Below are 17,400 nucleotides of genomic sequence, written 5' to 3' on the forward strand. Positions count from 1 at the left end.
ACTCAAGCTCCTGGTGTCACGAAGGGGTTCCTGTTCTTCTGAACTTCGGAGAGCTTCTCCTGTGTGGACAAGGTGGAAGGTCCCAATTATCTTTTGCTGATCTGTGCTAGACAGAGAACATTCTTCTGTTTTAGGTTTCTGTGGACATTGATATGTTAACTGAGTTTGTAAGTCTGTGTTTATACTCAGAGTCCTGAATTTAGTGCCACCTTAACTAGCAGAATCAACATCTCAACATCCTGTTTGTCTCCCAGGGTAAAAGCCCCTCCCCCTCATTACTGCTTTAGCTCCTAGACTCCTCTGTCCTACCTCTCTGACCTGTCCCTCCTCCTAGTGAATCTTGGGTTCATTCCTGCCCTATCCTTTTCCAATCACAGTCTCCCAGGTCACAAGTCCAGTAGTGACAACAAATGCTGAGAACTGCAATGATGTTCTCTGAGGGCTCCATTCTGCATTCAGCCCTGAGCCCAAGCTACCAACCTGTGCTTTGTTTAGAAGAGACAGGTCATGTGGCAGTGGTGGGTGGGTATAGAGGGAGAGAGTTAGGAAGAGGGAGGCAGAGATCAAAAGGCAAAATTGCATCAAGGTCTGCAGGTCACACAGACCCTTTACTACTCTCCCCAAGAAAGAGACAGAATGAGATGCTCTGAGGGTATGGTCAGAGACTCCAGACCAGTCTTTGGGCACTTAACTCTGTGGAAGGATTGATAAATGGAGATTTATTGTTAATAAGCCATAGGATGATTGTGAAGACATGAAATACAAATGTACAAATGTTGCAAATGAAATACAAATGTACAAATCTAGCAAACTATAAAATTCTCTTGGAAACCCCAGACATCTGGGGCTCAGTAGAAAGAGCACCTGCCTAGTAAAGGTGGGTTCAAACTCTAATTTCTTCAAAAGGAAAGGGAGAGAAATATCAGATGTTTTTCATTATGCTGGGATTAGGGGAGTGTTAGATAAGAATGTGTGGCTAGAACTAAGAATCCACTTCTTTTGGCATCTTGAATACAAAGCACAAGTCTGTGGAAGAGTTACAGATATACTAGGGAGACCTGATTGCCAGCTTGCTCCCAGCTGTTCCCTCTCTGCAGTGATCATGCTTTATTTTGGTTCAGAGGATGCTTCTAAATAATAATAACAACAATAATAGGCACAACAACCTTTTCTGACCGTTCAATGACTAGATGCTGTTCTGAGTGGTTCTAAGTTTCTTTTCATTTAATTCTCATGACAAACTTACCAAGTAGATTGGACAAAACAGGGCCATGTACAAATGCACTGCCACCTCAGCCATACACAGCACATAAGCCCATGCTTATTCATCTGCAGTTTGCCCTTCAGGATCTACATCAGGCAACAACCCCTGAAGCTTTCTAAGACATAGAAAATACACCCACCATCTCTTCCAGTCATATGGACATTAGTCATGAAATTCCTGTGACCTAGCTGATCTGTTCCCAAGTCTCCAGCAACTCTGTTTGCTTACACACAGAGGTCTTGTGTTCCCAGTGGTACTGTAAACTCTCTGGGAAGAAAGGCTGAGCCTGATCCCCATAAGGTATAGAGCACACAGAACTTCATATATGTTTCACAATTAATGTCCTAGGGTAAACAAGCCACCTTTGTAATCAGGTCACTACCTGCACCAGCTTCCTCCACACCCTGCTTTTTTTTTTTTCTCTCTCTCTCTCTCCAGAGCCTGCTTAGAGCATAGTTATTGACACACCCAAATGGAAGCTGCCTTCCAGCTGTTGGAAGGGACTGTTGGACCCTTTCTAACCTAATCCCCCTGCTGTACCCTGGGTATAGCAGGTGGTGGAGAAGTGCTGAGGGTCTAGGAAAGGGCAAGGTTCTCCCAGTCCATCAGAGGAAGAAACCACAATCTAGATTTCAGGTGATTAACAGCAGAAAACAATCACTAGAGGCTCAGGCATGCCTGCAGAGCACTAGTAAACCAAAATGACAACAAATGGGAGGGAAATGTCTACTTTCTACTATGCTTTGGAGAGACGGGAGTCAAGCAGGATGAAGGGGCCGTGTCCTGCAGACCCTCCACATGCAGGGCCTATGCCAGGCTATAGGGATGGCCTTCTCCCCCTCCCCCTACAAGGTCAGGAGGAGCTGAGCCCAGGAGAACAGGAAATGACTGATCCCTGTCTCAGGCAAGGGCGTCATACTCTTCCTACATGCCATATCAATTGTAAATTAACCAACCACAATGATTTCCAGATTCTAATTGACTTAAGGAAAGATATTTACTGGGTTCCCAAATCCAGAGGCCCAGAGCCCTCTGTGGGCCTAACCCCTGACCCAGTATGTCTCACTCAACAGGTAACCAACCTGTTCTTAGCAAGCAGAAATAAGATTCGTTTCCTATAACTGAGAGCAGACCATACACACCTCTCTATGGTCTCTTTGATCTTTTAAAGAAGAATAGGACCTAGGGTAGGGAGAGGAAGCATCTCTGCACAGCGAGAGAAAAGCATTTCACAAGGGAAACCTACCTAGGCACCCTAAGGACTGAGGCATGAGGCCCTACCATGAACTGGGGACCTACTAGTGGCATGGATCCTGAGATCAGAGTGCCTGTGGGGTATGAAGGTTGGGTTGACTCCAATGGCTAAAGTAGTCTGGTATCACTGAGAATTTCTTCTTCCAAAAGAAGAAGGAAGTGTCTGTCTATGGAAATCAGGACTAACCCAATTCCCTAATTCCCACAGCTGTGGTGGACTGGGTTAGTGACCAAGACACAGGAAGTGTGGAGGAAAAACAACTATTTCCTGTTAAATTTATGAGACTGAGAAGAGGAAGTTGGTGCTGGAGACTCTAAGCAAACCGACTTCCAAGGGCATAGAGAAGAGGAAGGCTCTAGACCTGAGATTGAGGAAGTGGCAATTTGCAATTCTAACCACTGGGGAGGGGAGAAGGGTGAAGGGAAAGGAAAGGAACTAAAGAGCCAATGCTGATAACAAAAGAGCACTGCGATTGGAGAGGAGCTCCCATGTGGTTTTGTTTACAAAGGATGTTTTGATGCTCTCATTGACTTAAGGACCTAAGGGCCAAGAAAACTGTGTCCCTGCACACTGAAAATATTTGCAGAAGGAATGCTAAACTGCAATGTGACTCTGCAGCACAGTGGGGAAGTCCCGGGGGCAGTCCTGAAGTCCACTGGGAACTTAGAAAGCATTTCTTTCTTACATGGAATACTTGATGGCAGACAGTGTGTGAATATAGATGTGGTGTATTGGGCTGCTTCCAGATGGCATCTTGTCCTAGGTCAGAGAAGGAAAAGGAGGAAGACCAGGCAAGAAGCATCTGGAATCAGTTTTCCCTAAATGACTGAAGTGTGATGTCCCCTGAAGCCAGGTCTTTCCTGGTCAGCAATTTGTCAGTGATACAAGGGAGTGCTGTTGAACATCCCCTGACCCTGTTACATAGAAGCCTGAAAGGACTCAGCAGATCTGGGCTGTGCTCAATTTAACAAGTGGAAATGTACTGTGCCTGTCATCCCAGGACTTGGGTGGGGGGAAGGAGTCTGGCTAGTTCAAGGCTATCCTGAACCACAAGGAGAAAGAGACTGTGTCTCAAAGCATGTCAAAATGTAACAAGCATGACTGCTCTGAATCAGGTGGGAACAGAAGAGGAGGCCCTGTGTTTAATTTCTAAAGTCACATGAGCTTAGAACAGGGGAGAAGCAGCCTGGCAATAGAACATTGCTAAGCAGATCTGGTCAGCAGCAACATCCCAGAATCAGGGGTGGTGCAGCTGCCCACAAAGCTGGCAAATCTCAGGCTGCTGAAGAGGAGTAGAATGTCCTTAACCAGGGAGGTGAGGGCTGCTGGCTCCACTGAGGTCATACCATGGGCACTACCTTCACTGACTAAAAAGGTAGGGGTCACTGGAGCAGGTGTAGAGAGGAGCCCCAGGAAAGACAAACATTTAAAACCATAGCCTGCTGTGAGTCTGGGAAGGGACTCACAAGTGAGCAGCAGATTGTCCTATCTCCCAGACTAGATGGTACACTTTTCCCTCAGTGATTTCACTAAAGGAATGCCTGCAGCAGAATGTACCTTATAACTCCCACCCCACATTTTACCATCTCTTTCAGAAGCAGCTACAGCACAGATAAGGTGGTTTTATGGGAACCTGGCAGTTAGCCAGACATCTGGAGCCACACCACTTCATTTCAGGACCATTATGAATCCTGATGACACAAAACCTTCATTGGCACTTGGTAAAATCTAGAAGGCAGCATTAAAACTTAAAAGAACTGGTGTCTGCAGCCCAGAAAAAAAAAGTCCCAAAGACAACAGAGATGAGAATGACACCCTCCATCTGGCCAAAAGATAGTGAGTGACACGTCAGAAGAAAATGAATGTTGACACTGACTCATCCCTGAGTCAAAAAAAAAAGAACTTCAGAAGTGGATTCTGACAGTGAAAGAGTTTTAGAAATGCCTCTACCAAGTTCGTTTGTTTTGTGTGCGTATGCAAGAGTACTATGACATAAAACCTAAGACCTAAAAAAAATTGAGTTACTATAAATAAAACTTAAGTGTTAGCAAAATATGTCATCGTTGTTTAAATGGCAGTATATGAGTTGTAAGTGCCTCTTACAATCAGTGGCTTTTTTTTTTTCTTGCAGTTTGAACTCAGGGCCCTGTACCTGAGAGGCAGGTACTATACCACTTGGCCATATTTACATCCTCTTTTTACTTTTTTTCTTTTTGAAAAATTACATTATCTTTAAGTAGTTGTACAAAGGGGGTTACCATTCAACATGTCAGTTTATAAGTACAATGTATCTTGACCAACATCACACCTTTCATTATTCTTCCCCATCCCTCCCTCCCAAACCAGCCTCTCCCATTGACTTTCCTAGTATTTTTTAAATTAGGGGTTCTCACATATTTCCTTGGGCCATGATCTTCCTACATATGACCTCCCAGGTAGCTGGGATGACATATAAGCCACCATGCCCAGCTTTTGGGGGTTGAACTGGGATCTTGCTAACTTTTGACCTGGCTTCAAATCATGACCCTTCTGATCTCTGCCTCTCAAGTAGCTAGTTTAAAGGGATGTACCAGCATGCTTGTCCATAGATTTGATTTTCACAAAAAAACATATCTAGAAAATCTCTTAAAATTTGTTATCTATGGCCTCTAGGGGGAGGAAAAAAAACAAACAGGATGAAATGCCAGAAGCTAGGAGCTAAGAGCTATCAGAGGAGCTGTCAAAGTGGCACAAGTCACTTCTAATGGACCATCACAGAGGAGAAATCAGCCCAGGAGGCCAAGTTTCTACTACTGCTGTTCTGGGTCCTGTGAGTAGCTCCTCTTACTATAAAGAGACAAAAGTATCCTATATTTCCTCTTTGCATAGGTGCTTTGAGACACTTTAAAAAAATTGAGTGCTTAAGGATAAAATCCACTTATAGACCTGAAGTAAACAGGGGTCCTGTTGTGTTTGTGCTTCAAGACCTCTATGGGCCAATCCAGGAATGGACCAAGAGGAAGAGGCCGCTGTGTGCCCAGTACCTGATACCCACAGGAATGCTGTGCCTGTGGTCCTATTTATCTCCATGAGCAACATTGGGGTAAGTAGTGTCACTTCTACTTGACAACAAAGAAATCTACTAGGAACCCATGACCAGTTTGTGACAACCCATTTCCAACAGAATGCATTGAGTGATTGATCAACCAATCAATGAAGAGCCAACTTGATCTCATATTGGAAGAACTAAAGCTAGAAGGAAAAGACAGACACTATCAGTGCCACTCTCAGCCCATGTCACTAACTCATCTCACTTGCTGCTTACAGGAACAATTTATTCCATGACACAAAACAAGGGTGCCTGAGACATAGATGGGCAGGTGTTAGTAGCCCTGCTCAAATGTCAAAGCTGTAAATACACCAGGTTGCCATGGCACCCACCTGCCAGGTTAGCCCTGTAACAGGTGGAGGCTGAGCTCAGACCCTCAGGGCCAGGACCTGCTGATGGGGACCACAGAAGGAAGACAGTCAATTCAGACTCTATGTATCTGGCTTTGTTCTTTCCAAGAGAGGGGTTCCCTGATCTTCTACCCGCCCCAATTTAGCTATCTCCACACAGACAGGCAAGTAAGTGCATCACTCCCAAAGTGCTCAACATCCTGTAGCCCAATGGGGAAGGCAAAAGATGGTTACTGCTCTCTGGAGAGTACCAAGTGTGGCCCAGAATGCAGACATGTGGTACCACAAACAGCAGAAAGGGACAGATGGCCCATATTCTGTGACCCTAAAATGGCTTCCTTCAGAAACTAAAAGCTGGGCCTGTATACTACAGACTCTCTCCACAAAAGAGGCATTGGGACTTTCCTGGAGATCCAGCCATAACTGTTTGCACCCTGTTCCCCAGCAAGTGGTAGCCCTCTGCTCAATGGGCACACAGGAGTTGTCTATAAAAGTCTTGACTCAGCCTATGGGCTCATCTACATCACATGAGCCTACAGCACTCAGAGCCCGCACGCACTGCAGCTTTGGCAGTCTCCGGATTCCACCCCTACATTTCCACATTTCTGTATGTTCTTGCCTCTGCCCATCTTTGCCTGTGTAAATCCTACTCTTCTACTGCTCCTTTCAGCCAACCAGTACTACCTCCTCCAGGAAGTCCTCTGGAAAAATCTTCCACTGTTATTGTGCCTGTTTCATTCTCTTGATGTGCAGACAGCAGCAACTAGACAATGCAGAAAGGTGCTCGCTCTAGTCATTTGTCACAGAGCCCCCAGCAAAACAGCTGTGTGCTGGGCTAACAAGCTTGGACCATGGCTCTTGGTCTTCTCACAGTACCCTATTTACAGAAAATATCCTTTCTGCACCCTCCTACTTCTCCTCCTCAGACTCCCAGCTGATTCATCCAATTTTCTCAAGGTCCTGCTGATAGCTAATTGGAGATAAAGGAATCTCTAATAACAGGGTGTCCTTCCCATTAAATTTGGATTTTTAATCAACGGAACTCTGCAGACTAGGACTTAAAACAAAGATGGAAATTCTAAGCTCCAAGACTCTGGGGGATGTTTTGACAAGGAAAAGTCTTAATCCTAAGGCTAGCCAATGTTATAATATACAAATTGATGAAAGGAAAAAGAGGAGGGGAGGGAAAGAGAGGGAAGGGTACAGGTGGGATCCTGGAAGAGCAAGGGAAGGGGTGACATTGTCCAAAAAGAAATGTACTCTTTACCTGACTTATATTAATATAACCCTTCTGTATATCACCTTTATAATAACAATAATTTCTAAGGCAGGATCCAGGTTCAGGAACATAAAGCCTCAGATCCCAGCACTCAGCAGTCTGAGGCTTTTATTTATCTTTTTATTTAAAGGCTGACTGCAAGGAAAAGCTACCAAAGATTGATCAAGTATCACAGCCTAGGGAAAATAGCAAGTCAAGGAGAGACCTGACTGATCTTGAGCAAGAAATATGTCTGAGCCTCAGTTTCTATGTAACTTGCTGGGGAGGGCAGAGGTAAAATATCCCTTCCAACATGACATCCCAGTCTCTATGACTCATGGTCTCACCTCTTCTCCCCTCCCTGGAGATCAGTGTCATTTGAAGGCAACCCAATTCCCCTCCCTCCTTACCTCAAGCCCCCACCCGGGTCTAAAGGGAAAGGTATAGCTTCAGATTGCCCAGACAATCATCAGGCACAGGCAGCATGTGAGGGTGGGTTCATCCCTGCAAGGGGGAAGAAGGGGTAGGGGTAGGAACAATTGTTGGTTGCTATGGGCACAGAAATGCTCCCATTCATGCCATCTGTCTGAGCCCAGAAAAAAAGACAGTCAGCTGGTTGCCTTAACTCCAGTGGCCTACCTTTTTAAGAGATTACAACTGCCTGCTAAATTTAAGTGCTGCTCTAAAATCAGGACATATAAGGTCTCTCAGCCTGGATCTGACGGGTTTCATAATGTGTAGAGCTGGAGAGCAATGAAGAATTAAACTTGGAGGCAGTATTGTGCATCTAATTAGAGATCTTTAAAAATAGCCCTTTCTCTTCTCTCAGGCTGAAGATGAAGTTTGAGTAATAAACAGGCATCTGCTAAGAGCCTCAGTAGAGATAAACACCCCAGAGAGCAACCATAAACAGTGGAGCCCTCTCTGGGCAGCAGGCAGCATCCTGCTCATCAGTGGGAGCAGAGGACCCAGAACTCAGGGAAATAGGGATGGGCAAAAGAAGGCGAAGTTAAGAAACTGGGAAGGACGGAGGTGGGCTTTCCACAAGCAGGAGAAACTGGGCAGATTTGTTTTTAGAAATGGCTGCCTTTTGCAGATAAGCAAAACACAAGACCCATCTGCAGGACTTGGGGAAAGCCACCCAGAAAATTCCCTGCAAAGACCATTCATTATGGAAATGGATTACTTGTTAAAAGTGGGAAAAATTGCAATGTGGAGTGGGGCATTTAATTACATGCTGCAATTCAAGCACTTAGGAGGCCGAAGCTGGCAGATTGTGAGTTCAAGGACAACCTGGGAGACATCGCAAAGTCACTTCAGAAGCAAAATAAGAACAAACAAAAACAAAATAAAAACTGGATGCTGGTAGCTCACATATGTAATCCTAGCTACTTGGGAGGTTGAGATCAGGAAGACTGCAGTTCCAGGCCAACATGTATCTATGTAAGTGTGCACGGGTGAGTAGCAAACATCTATGTAAGTGAACAGGGATGAGTAGTGTACATCTATGAAAGTGAGCAAGGAAAAGTAGCAAGTACCTATGTAAGTATGCTGGGGTGAGTAGCATGCATCTATGTAAGTATGCAGGGTCAAGCAGCTTTTTATTTATTTGTCAGTCATGGGACTTGAACTCAGGTCCTAGGCACTGTCCCTAAACTCTTTGGCTCAAGGCTATGCGCTACTACTTTGAGCCACAGCTTCATTACTGGCTTTCTGGTGGTAGATTGGAGATGAGTCTCACAGATTTTCCTGCCTGAGCTGGCTTTCAAGTGTGATCCTCAGATCTCAGCCTCCTGAGTAGCTAGGATTAGAGGCATGAGCCACCGGTGATTGGCTTCAAGCTTTTAAAAGAACCCAAGATACCAGATATATGACAACAAACACACCTAAGCTGAAGATGGAAACGTGAATTAAGAAGGAACTCCTGGAACCCCTGGCTGAGGTGAAGCTGAGGTTTTACCCAGTGTCCCCTCCTTTGTGCTGTCATTCCAGAAAGGTAGCTGGCCAGGCCTCCCAGCATAGACCCCACAGTTCCCTAGGCCCTAGCTGCACAAGCCCTATGGGACATTCCTTGAGGAAAGAAAGAGATTCCCTTGGGGGTCTAGATAGAAGCCTCTGATCCCCCATTATCCCTCCATCTGTCTGCCCTTTCATTGGCTGTCTCCTCCTTCCTTCCTCTGAGCTGAGAGCTCTTGTCCTTTACTACCTTTTCATCTCATGTACCAGCCCAGCTGTCCCGACTCATGGAACTATCTGTACTGTGGCTTCTGAGCACACAGCATGTGGGTCACCCACTCAACTCTCCTGGGATGATCATGGATCCAACAGAGGGGTCAGAAACTCCCCCACCTGACCTTGGACCCACTCTGCTACAGAAATCAGCTCTCCTTAGTAACTGAAAAGTCCATGTGATTTCTCCAAGCACTTCATCCTCTCCTGTATCTCATTCTCCTGGCTCTCAGCACAAATCATTACCAAATCAGTGGTCAAACCCAGTATTCAATCCTAAGAGCAAAGCAGTGGTCTCTATCCCTCAGCACACTAATACGACAGTGGCAGAATAGAGGGTTGTTAGAGGCCTGCTCCTGTTTCACAGTGTTGGGCTCTGGGCTACCTGGGCATGGCAGGAACTCAGAGTTGTACATGTCCTACAACCCTGCTACTACAGCAGCTCGGGGACCAGTGGTCCCAGTCCAGCATCTTGCTGCCCTCCTCTTGCTGCTAGCAGAAAGGGCTTCAGCACTAGACACCCTGCATTGCCCAGAGAAGGAGAAAATGGGAGCCACAAATCAGCTGGAAGCACCATCCCTTTTGTGAGGCTTGCTCTTACCTCTAAGTCCCCTCAAAAGCGACCTGAGCAGCCCTTGAAAGAATGAAGGAGCTGCAAGGTATTCAACACAACCATGAGGAGGTAGAAATTTCAGGTGGGAAGAAAGGCAAGAAAATTATTCAGTCATTTAGAAAGAAAAAAAATACCAATGCAGATAAAGAACACAAAAAAAATCCCTAACCCTAAACAAAACACTATCTACACATACACAGCTTCCTAGGGTAGCTTTTCTGGGATGAACTACAGCCATGCTTGGATACACGAGCAGGTACAGAACAAGCTTACTATACTTGACATGACAAAAGGCTCTGCATGCAGCACACAGGAATAGATATTGCTCAACAACAGACCTAGTCCCTCTGCAAAGGTTTGTTTGTGAGCAGAGGGCCAGGGCCCTATCACTCCCACCAGCTCTGAGTTCCTGAGACCACATGATCAATGCTTTAGAGGGAAGCCCCTTATCAGCTCCAGACAGCTATGTTTTCTACCTTTGGGGTGGGAGGAAAAGAGATTTTGGTGGTAAAGGGAGGATCAGAACACCCCAAAGTGAGATCTGTCAGGCATATTCCTAAAAGGACAAAAGAAGCCAGGGGGGCCTGGAGCTTTGTCTTAACATTCCATGCCATTTCATTGCCTCTGATAGTACAGTCTCCCTGGATAGCAAACTCAAGCCAGAAAAACCTAGTGCCAGAAGGATTTCATCTGGGGGAGAGCAAACTGCTATCTAGTTTCAGGAAGGAAAGGGAAGGAGGAAGAATGGAGAGAAGGTAAGGCATCATGGGATCGTTCATAGCTTCCAATCTTGTAAGCCCCAGCATCCCTATTTTCCAACTTTTAGCAAGACCAGAAAGTTCTTTAAAATACCAATCTAAGCAAACAGCAAAACATTAATAGCTTGATTGGCTTTATCCAAACATATAGCTGCACCAGATACATGTATGATTTTTGTCTGCCCCCTCCCAATTAGGTGGATCCTTGTTTTGAAGAGAAAATAGATAAATAAATTAATTTTCCTTTACAAAAATTAAATGTGTTTACTAGAAAAATTGGAGGTGGGAAGGATGGGGTATTGCTCAGTGGTGAAACACTAGCCTAGCAACTATGGGCCTCTGAGTTCAAAACTCAGTACTGCCAAAAGAAAGAAAAGTTTGGGGAAAAAATATTAAAAAGTAAACAAGGAAGGGGTGGGGTGGGGAAATCAACTCTAATGCTGCCATTCAAAGAAAGATTAAAATTTTGTCAGGTTTCTCCCATGAGGAGAAAGCTATGTATAAAAGTAGGGAAAGAGGGAGAAAAGCCAACCTGAGGATGTAGCTCAATGGTGGATTTCTTGCTTAGCATGCAGGAAGTCCTGAGTCCAATCACCAGCACTATAAAAAATAAAAGCCAAGGGGCTGGGCAGGTGGCTCAGTGGTAGAGTGCTTGCCTTACAGGCATGAGGCCCTGGGTTTGATTCCTCAGCACCACACAAGCAGAAAAAGCCAGAAGTGTCACTGTGGCTCAAGTGGTAGAGCACTCGCCTTGAGCTGAAGAGCTAAAGGACAGCACCCAGGCCCAGAGTTCAGGCCCCATGACTGACAAAAAAAAAAGGCAAGCCGGTGCCAGTGGTTCCCACCTATAATCCTAGCTACTCAAAAAGCTGAGATCTGAGGATCTCTGTTCGAAGCCAGCTGATAACCAAAAAGCCAAAAGTGGCACTGTGGCTCAGGTGGCAGAGTAGTAGGCTTAAGCAAAAAAGCTGAGAGACAGCACTTAGGTCCTAATTTCAAGCCCCAGGACTGGCACCAAAATGAAATAAAATTAAAAAGTCAACAAAACCAAAACTCTAACTGTCCTGAGGGCTGCTACAGGAGATGACTTGACTGGACCCTCCCCCCTCACCACCCCTCCCCCCCCCACACGCCCTGCTGGGGCAGGGGGAGTAAAAAACAACTACCAAAGGACCAGCACCTGGAAGGAGACTGAACAAAGAATATCCTTTTGAAGAAGAGCAGGTCCATGTCCTTCCCTCCTGAGCCTCTTTCACAAGGTCAGTGATGACCAGTGATGATCCTATCTCTACACAACAAATGCAGATGAGACACTTACAGACAATACATCATTTTTCTGTCACCACCTGTCCATGCACAAATCAACAGTGATTTGAAAGCGATTCCACAACCTGCCCAAGTGGGAGGCAGATGAAAGAAAGTTCTAGAAGGGACAAAGGAAGAAGCAGTGCTCAGGAAGGGAAGGAAAAGGTGTGTGGAATTGTCTACCAAGCTCAGTGCCAAGTGTCCCAGTCATGGCGTGATCCTGACTGTGGTGGAACCCAAAGCTTGGACAGAATGACCTCAGTCCTGGTTAACCCGTGTATGATCAGGAAGCAAGTTGCTGATCTGGGCACAAATGTGGTTGTCTGGGTTCCTCACCATAAACCAGTGGTTTGAGGGTGAGCACAGCAAATAGTTCTCCTATTATTTCAGGATGTTTATGCAGATGCTTGCTGTGTGGAAACATCTGCACGTGGGCAAATCATCATTTTCATAAATCTCTTGTCCAAATACAGACACAGCAGTCACACTAACCCATGACAGAGTTCACTCATTCAAAACACATTTCTTCAGTAGCCACGATACCACTGGGCAGAGACTCCCTGAACCTCTGCTACATCCCCCCACACACAGGGCTTGGCTGTGGTTCTGGCCTGGCACAGAGGCAGACTTCAGTCTCAAGGGGCTTGCTGCGGTCCCACAGGCAGCCGAGCACTTAAAATGGGTACTTTATTGCTAATCAAGCATACAGGAGCTTCTACAGATTACAGTAGGCACACAGACTGCCAAGCAAAGGCAGCAGACGCACCATCCTGCCGCTGACAGACAAGCTAAAAGGACATTTCTAACAACCAAGCAGAGCTGAATATGAACAAGTGATAGCAAGAGACAATTGCTGATTCTGTTATATGCAATACTAGTATGTGGTTTTGCAAGAGAACTCTCTTTTTAAGAGATGGATTAGCTGGACACTGGTAGTTTACATCTATAATCCTATCTACTCAGGAGGCTGAGAGCTGAGAATCATAGTTCAAAGTCAGCCCAGGCAGAAAAGTCTGTCAGACTCTTATCTCCAACTAACCACCAAAAAGCCAAAAGGAGAGCTCTGGCTCAAATGGTAGAGTGCTAGCCTTGAGCAAAAAGCTCAGGGACAATGCCCAGACCAACTTTAAGCCCCAGAACTGACATACACACCATACTAGATTGTATAGGAGCAGAGAATTACCTAATTATACCATTCCATTTTTTTGTGTGAAAATGTTACAGTGAGTGTCTTGCTATGTATCCCAGACTAATTCTATTCTTCAGTCCCCCACATATTTTTTAACAGAAAACTATATTATGGTAGATAACTTATCACAAAGTTGTATAAAAGACTAAGGAAACATAGAACAAAGAGCAAGGAAGGTTTGGGAGAACTAGAAGATAATACTAAATACTGCTTTAAATGTCATTTCCTAGTGGGGTGAGAAGATATACTTCCACAAAATTACAATGTAAGTCAATACACAGTGGAGGTACCTTTGGGGAGCCTCTGGAAGTCAGGGAGCAGCCATAAGCTTTGTCTGTATCCTACTGTTAAATTCCCACCCCTAATAGACAAAGGATTCAGTTTATCTTTTCTCACTTGCTTGGGGGGGGGGGAGGGGTGTCAAAGTTGCAATACGGAGTCTCAGTTTCCTCATCTGTAAAATGGGTATAGCACATTACTTTTTTGGAGGGCTAATGTGGGGTTCTAAGGCCATAAAACATGAAAAGTCTCAGCATAATGAATAGTATTCTTTTTCCTGGGTCTTTGAAGAACAGAGGTTGTTAGCCCTTTGTGGGCTTCTAAGATTAGCAGTATTTAGCCCAAATCTTCTCAAGCCTCTACCACACCTCCCTCTAGCCATAGTCAATACTCTCCACTGAGATAGAATGTCTGTTCTTTAGTGGTGAGAAGTGGAGGGGCAGGCCCATGGCTGGAAGGCAAACACAGATAGGGGGTGGTAAGTGGAGAGAAAAGAGACACACCCAAATTATAGGCAGAAAAGAATGAGGATTATCTAGCTGCTCCTTGTAGCTCCTGGAAAAGGGCCTCTACAACTACAGCCAACCATAGCCCTTAAGCTAATTTATATCAAAGTGTCATTGATTAGTAACAGGCTAATTATGGAAAGAAAGTCAAAGTCAAAGCCTTAAGCGTGCAGGGATAAAAAGTGATGTCATAATTTTATACAAGTGTGCTTAAACACGGCTTTCAATTGCCACAGGAAAAAACTAGTATATCTCAATATTTGCTTCCCTGCTCCAAAACAAGAGAGTAAAACTAGAATTGATCCTAAGGTCAAGAGGATTTTCAATGCAGTCCTTCTAGTCTATTTTAAAAGCCAACATTCAGGTCAATGGTGGAAAAACGCTTTCTCCCAAAATGATATCCAAATACCAGCAGTGAGTCTACTATCACATCATGGATAACTTTCTCTTTCTCCCTGGAAAGGAGGACAGAGTGGTTTGCAGGTTGACCCAGGCTAACCTAGGTCGTTCGAACACTTTGTCAAAGTATCTCTGGAAATCCTGGTGGACAGGCACTTTCAGAAGCCAGGAGGCTCCAGTCAGGCTCCAGTGGGGGCCACAGAGGATCACATAGAACACACATGCCATAGCCTGGGACAGTGGGAAGGATGCTTGCCTTAGCACCTGGCTCAGTCACTTTCCCCATTTCTGAAAGTGGAATGGGGGGAAGGGAGGGCCTAGACTTTTTGGAGAGTAACCACAAAATCATCCACAATAGTGCCACTGGACAGGACCCTGCTGGCCAGGAGGTCTTAATAAACCTATCTTTTCTCCACCTGGAGAAGGCTAGTTCTCAGGATGATTAAAGTTTCTGGATAATCAGTGAGGGTTATTCTGGGGTTTCTAAGTCCACCTGTTGGGTATAACCCCGCCCTCCACTCCCACCCCGGGGACTAGCAGATAGAGGGCCCGGTTCCAGGGAAGGCCAAGCAGCCTTGATATTTTCCATGGGATCTGCCTACAAGAAGGTTTGCTTAAGTGATTTCATTTTTCACCCAAACCACTTTAGATTGTGGTGAGCAGAATGACAGCAAGAGAGCGGGCACATCACCCCAAACTCTGCAGGGCCCTAGCAAAAGCTTCCAGATGAAAACTCTTCCCTGCTTTAAGGCCTCGGAATAAACAACGTGGAAAAACACACGTTCACTCGGGTTTCAACACGCCGCCTCTTCTCCGTTCAGTAAAGGCCCTTCCTTCCCAGCTCTGCGGGTGAAGCTGGCGGGGATGAAATGAACCCCACCTGCTTATGGGCTGGGGGGGAGGGTGTTGGGGGGGGATAGCTAGATCAGCTGCCGCAAAGGCTGCAGACCAGACGCCAAGTCTCCCCAGCACCATCCAGGCAACGACAGGGCGAGAGGGCAGCGCGGAACCCCAACACCCCCGAAGGGGGTTGCTCCTGGGCCTGGGTGAGCTGGGCTGCTGGGGACAGTGGCACCCGCCTCAGACCCAGCCTGGGTCCCAGCGGGCAGCCGGCCAGGCCGTTCACATTCGGCCCAACTTAACTTCCTGTAATCAAAGAGGGAGGGGACCCAAGGGAGGAGAAAAAGCACCCCAGGGACAGAACAGGTCAAAAGGAAGCCCCTCGATCCTGGGAAGCCAAGTTTGGAATGATCTCCTGCCCGGGGTCGGGCCACACCGCCGGCGCGTGGCGCCCACTCCGCGCTGGCGCCGAGGGTTTCTGGGGTTAGATTGCGGGGTCCGGGTGTTGCGGGGCGGAGTGAGAGGTAGCTCGGTAGCTCGGGGTGTCCGCAGGACGCTTTCCATTACGTTCGGAATTTCCTTTTCCTTTGAGACCGGCCCGAGCTGCCTAGGGCGCCGCTGGCTCGTCGCTCGCCCCGTGAGGCGGGTGCTCCGGGGATGCCGCAGCCGCACCTGACCCTTCCGGGAGCGCGACTGGGCGCATAGTCCAGCCGGAGCCGTGCGCACCGGTCCGTACCCGCCCTCCCCACAGCCCACGCCTTCCCCACCTTACCGAAAGTCTCGCGGGCCACCGGGACTCGGATCAGCGCCCGCTTCCGCCTCAGGCTGAGGAAGCAGCGGACTAGAGCCTCCCGGCGCTTGAGGAGCCGGGAAGCGCAAGCGAGGCCGCCCAGCGCAGGCTTAGCCGGCCGGGCGTCTGCAGGTCTGCGTGGTGCGGTGGACAGGGCTGGGATACGCCCCCACCGGAGGCTCAGCCAATGACTTGGCATCCGGGGGCGAGGACACGCCTCCTTTCCACGGCGCATAGCCAATGGTCGTGCGGCCCGGAGCCCACCCCAGTGCCCGCCCCGCCCCCACGGGGCCGGCTGTCACCGCTGTTGTCTCTGGCGCACGTGGGCAGAAGCCCGGCCCAGAGCGCTGGGAGCGGCTGGGTGCTCCCACTCTGACTGGGGAGTGCAGGTCGGAGACCGGCCGAGGGCACGATGGGAGCGGGTGTGGTGTCACTGGGAGATTAAAATCCCGGTGTGGCATTCTGGTGCCAAGGGAGAGACGAGGGCTGGGCCTGCCTGGGCAGCTGGAAAGCGAGCCTCATGGTCCGCTTTTGGACATGAGGGAGCAGCATAGGACTTCCAGTGATGACTTCTATGAGGCCCAGGAGAGCTCCTTACTTGCTCTGACTTTTTTGTTGTTGTGGCCGGTACCAGTACTTGAACTCGGGGCCTGGATGCTGTCCCTTAGCTTTTTTTGCTCAAAGATGGCACTCTACCACTTGACTGAGCCACAGATTTTGGGCAGCTAATTGAGGATAAGAGTCTCACAGACCTTTCTGCCCCAGCTGGCTTTAAATCGCTATCCTCAGCTCTCAGCTTTCTGATGAAAGGCATGAGCTATGGGTGCCCAGCGATCTGCTATGCTTTGTGACCACCCCAAGTGCATCAGCAAACTGTCCTGCTAATAGTCCCTCACTTGGACTGACTTTGCTTTGGCTGAAGTTTGTGGGAAGAGGGGTGGTGAAGCAAGCTGCCTGTGTTAGTTTGATCAAATCCTTTATTGAGTGTCAAGTGGCTGTCTTAATCTCTGTTCTGCTCACCTTCCTGGATTGCCTTCTTCCCTACAGCCCAGAGAGCACACTATTCACAGAAAAATAGCACAGGTGAATAGATGGAGCCAGAGGTGGGTTACAAAGCGCTTTGTAGACTATAAGTACTGCAAACACCTGTGCAGAAGGTTCTGGTAGAAGCAGTCAGGTAAATAGTATCCGCACCACTGACTCACCTCTGGGACCTGGGACTCATCATGGGGCTTGGCCTGATGTAGACATTAATAAATATTCTTGGAACTGAGCTG

The 17,400-nt window shown here is 47.2% G+C and overlaps 1 protein-coding gene across 1 annotated transcript in view; it reads right to left on the reverse strand.

Moving 5' to 3' along the window:
- Positions 1 to 16,152, reverse strand: part of Mical2 (microtubule associated monooxygenase, calponin and LIM domain containing 2) — a 130,836-nt gene extending 114,684 nt beyond the window's left edge. Inside the window, exon 1 of the mRNA XM_013028797.1 lies at positions 16,106 to 16,152. The gene's annotated coding sequence lies outside the window, so the exon portion shown is untranslated. The remainder of the gene's footprint in view (positions 1 to 16,105) is intronic.
- Positions 16,153 to 17,400: the final 1,248 nt, after the last annotated feature.

This window comes from Dipodomys ordii, unplaced genomic scaffold, assembly GCF_000151885.1.
Source record: "Dipodomys ordii isolate 6190 unplaced genomic scaffold, Dord_2.0 Scaffold113, whole genome shotgun sequence".
NCBI classification, from domain to species: domain Eukaryota; kingdom Metazoa; phylum Chordata; class Mammalia; order Rodentia; family Heteromyidae; genus Dipodomys; species Dipodomys ordii.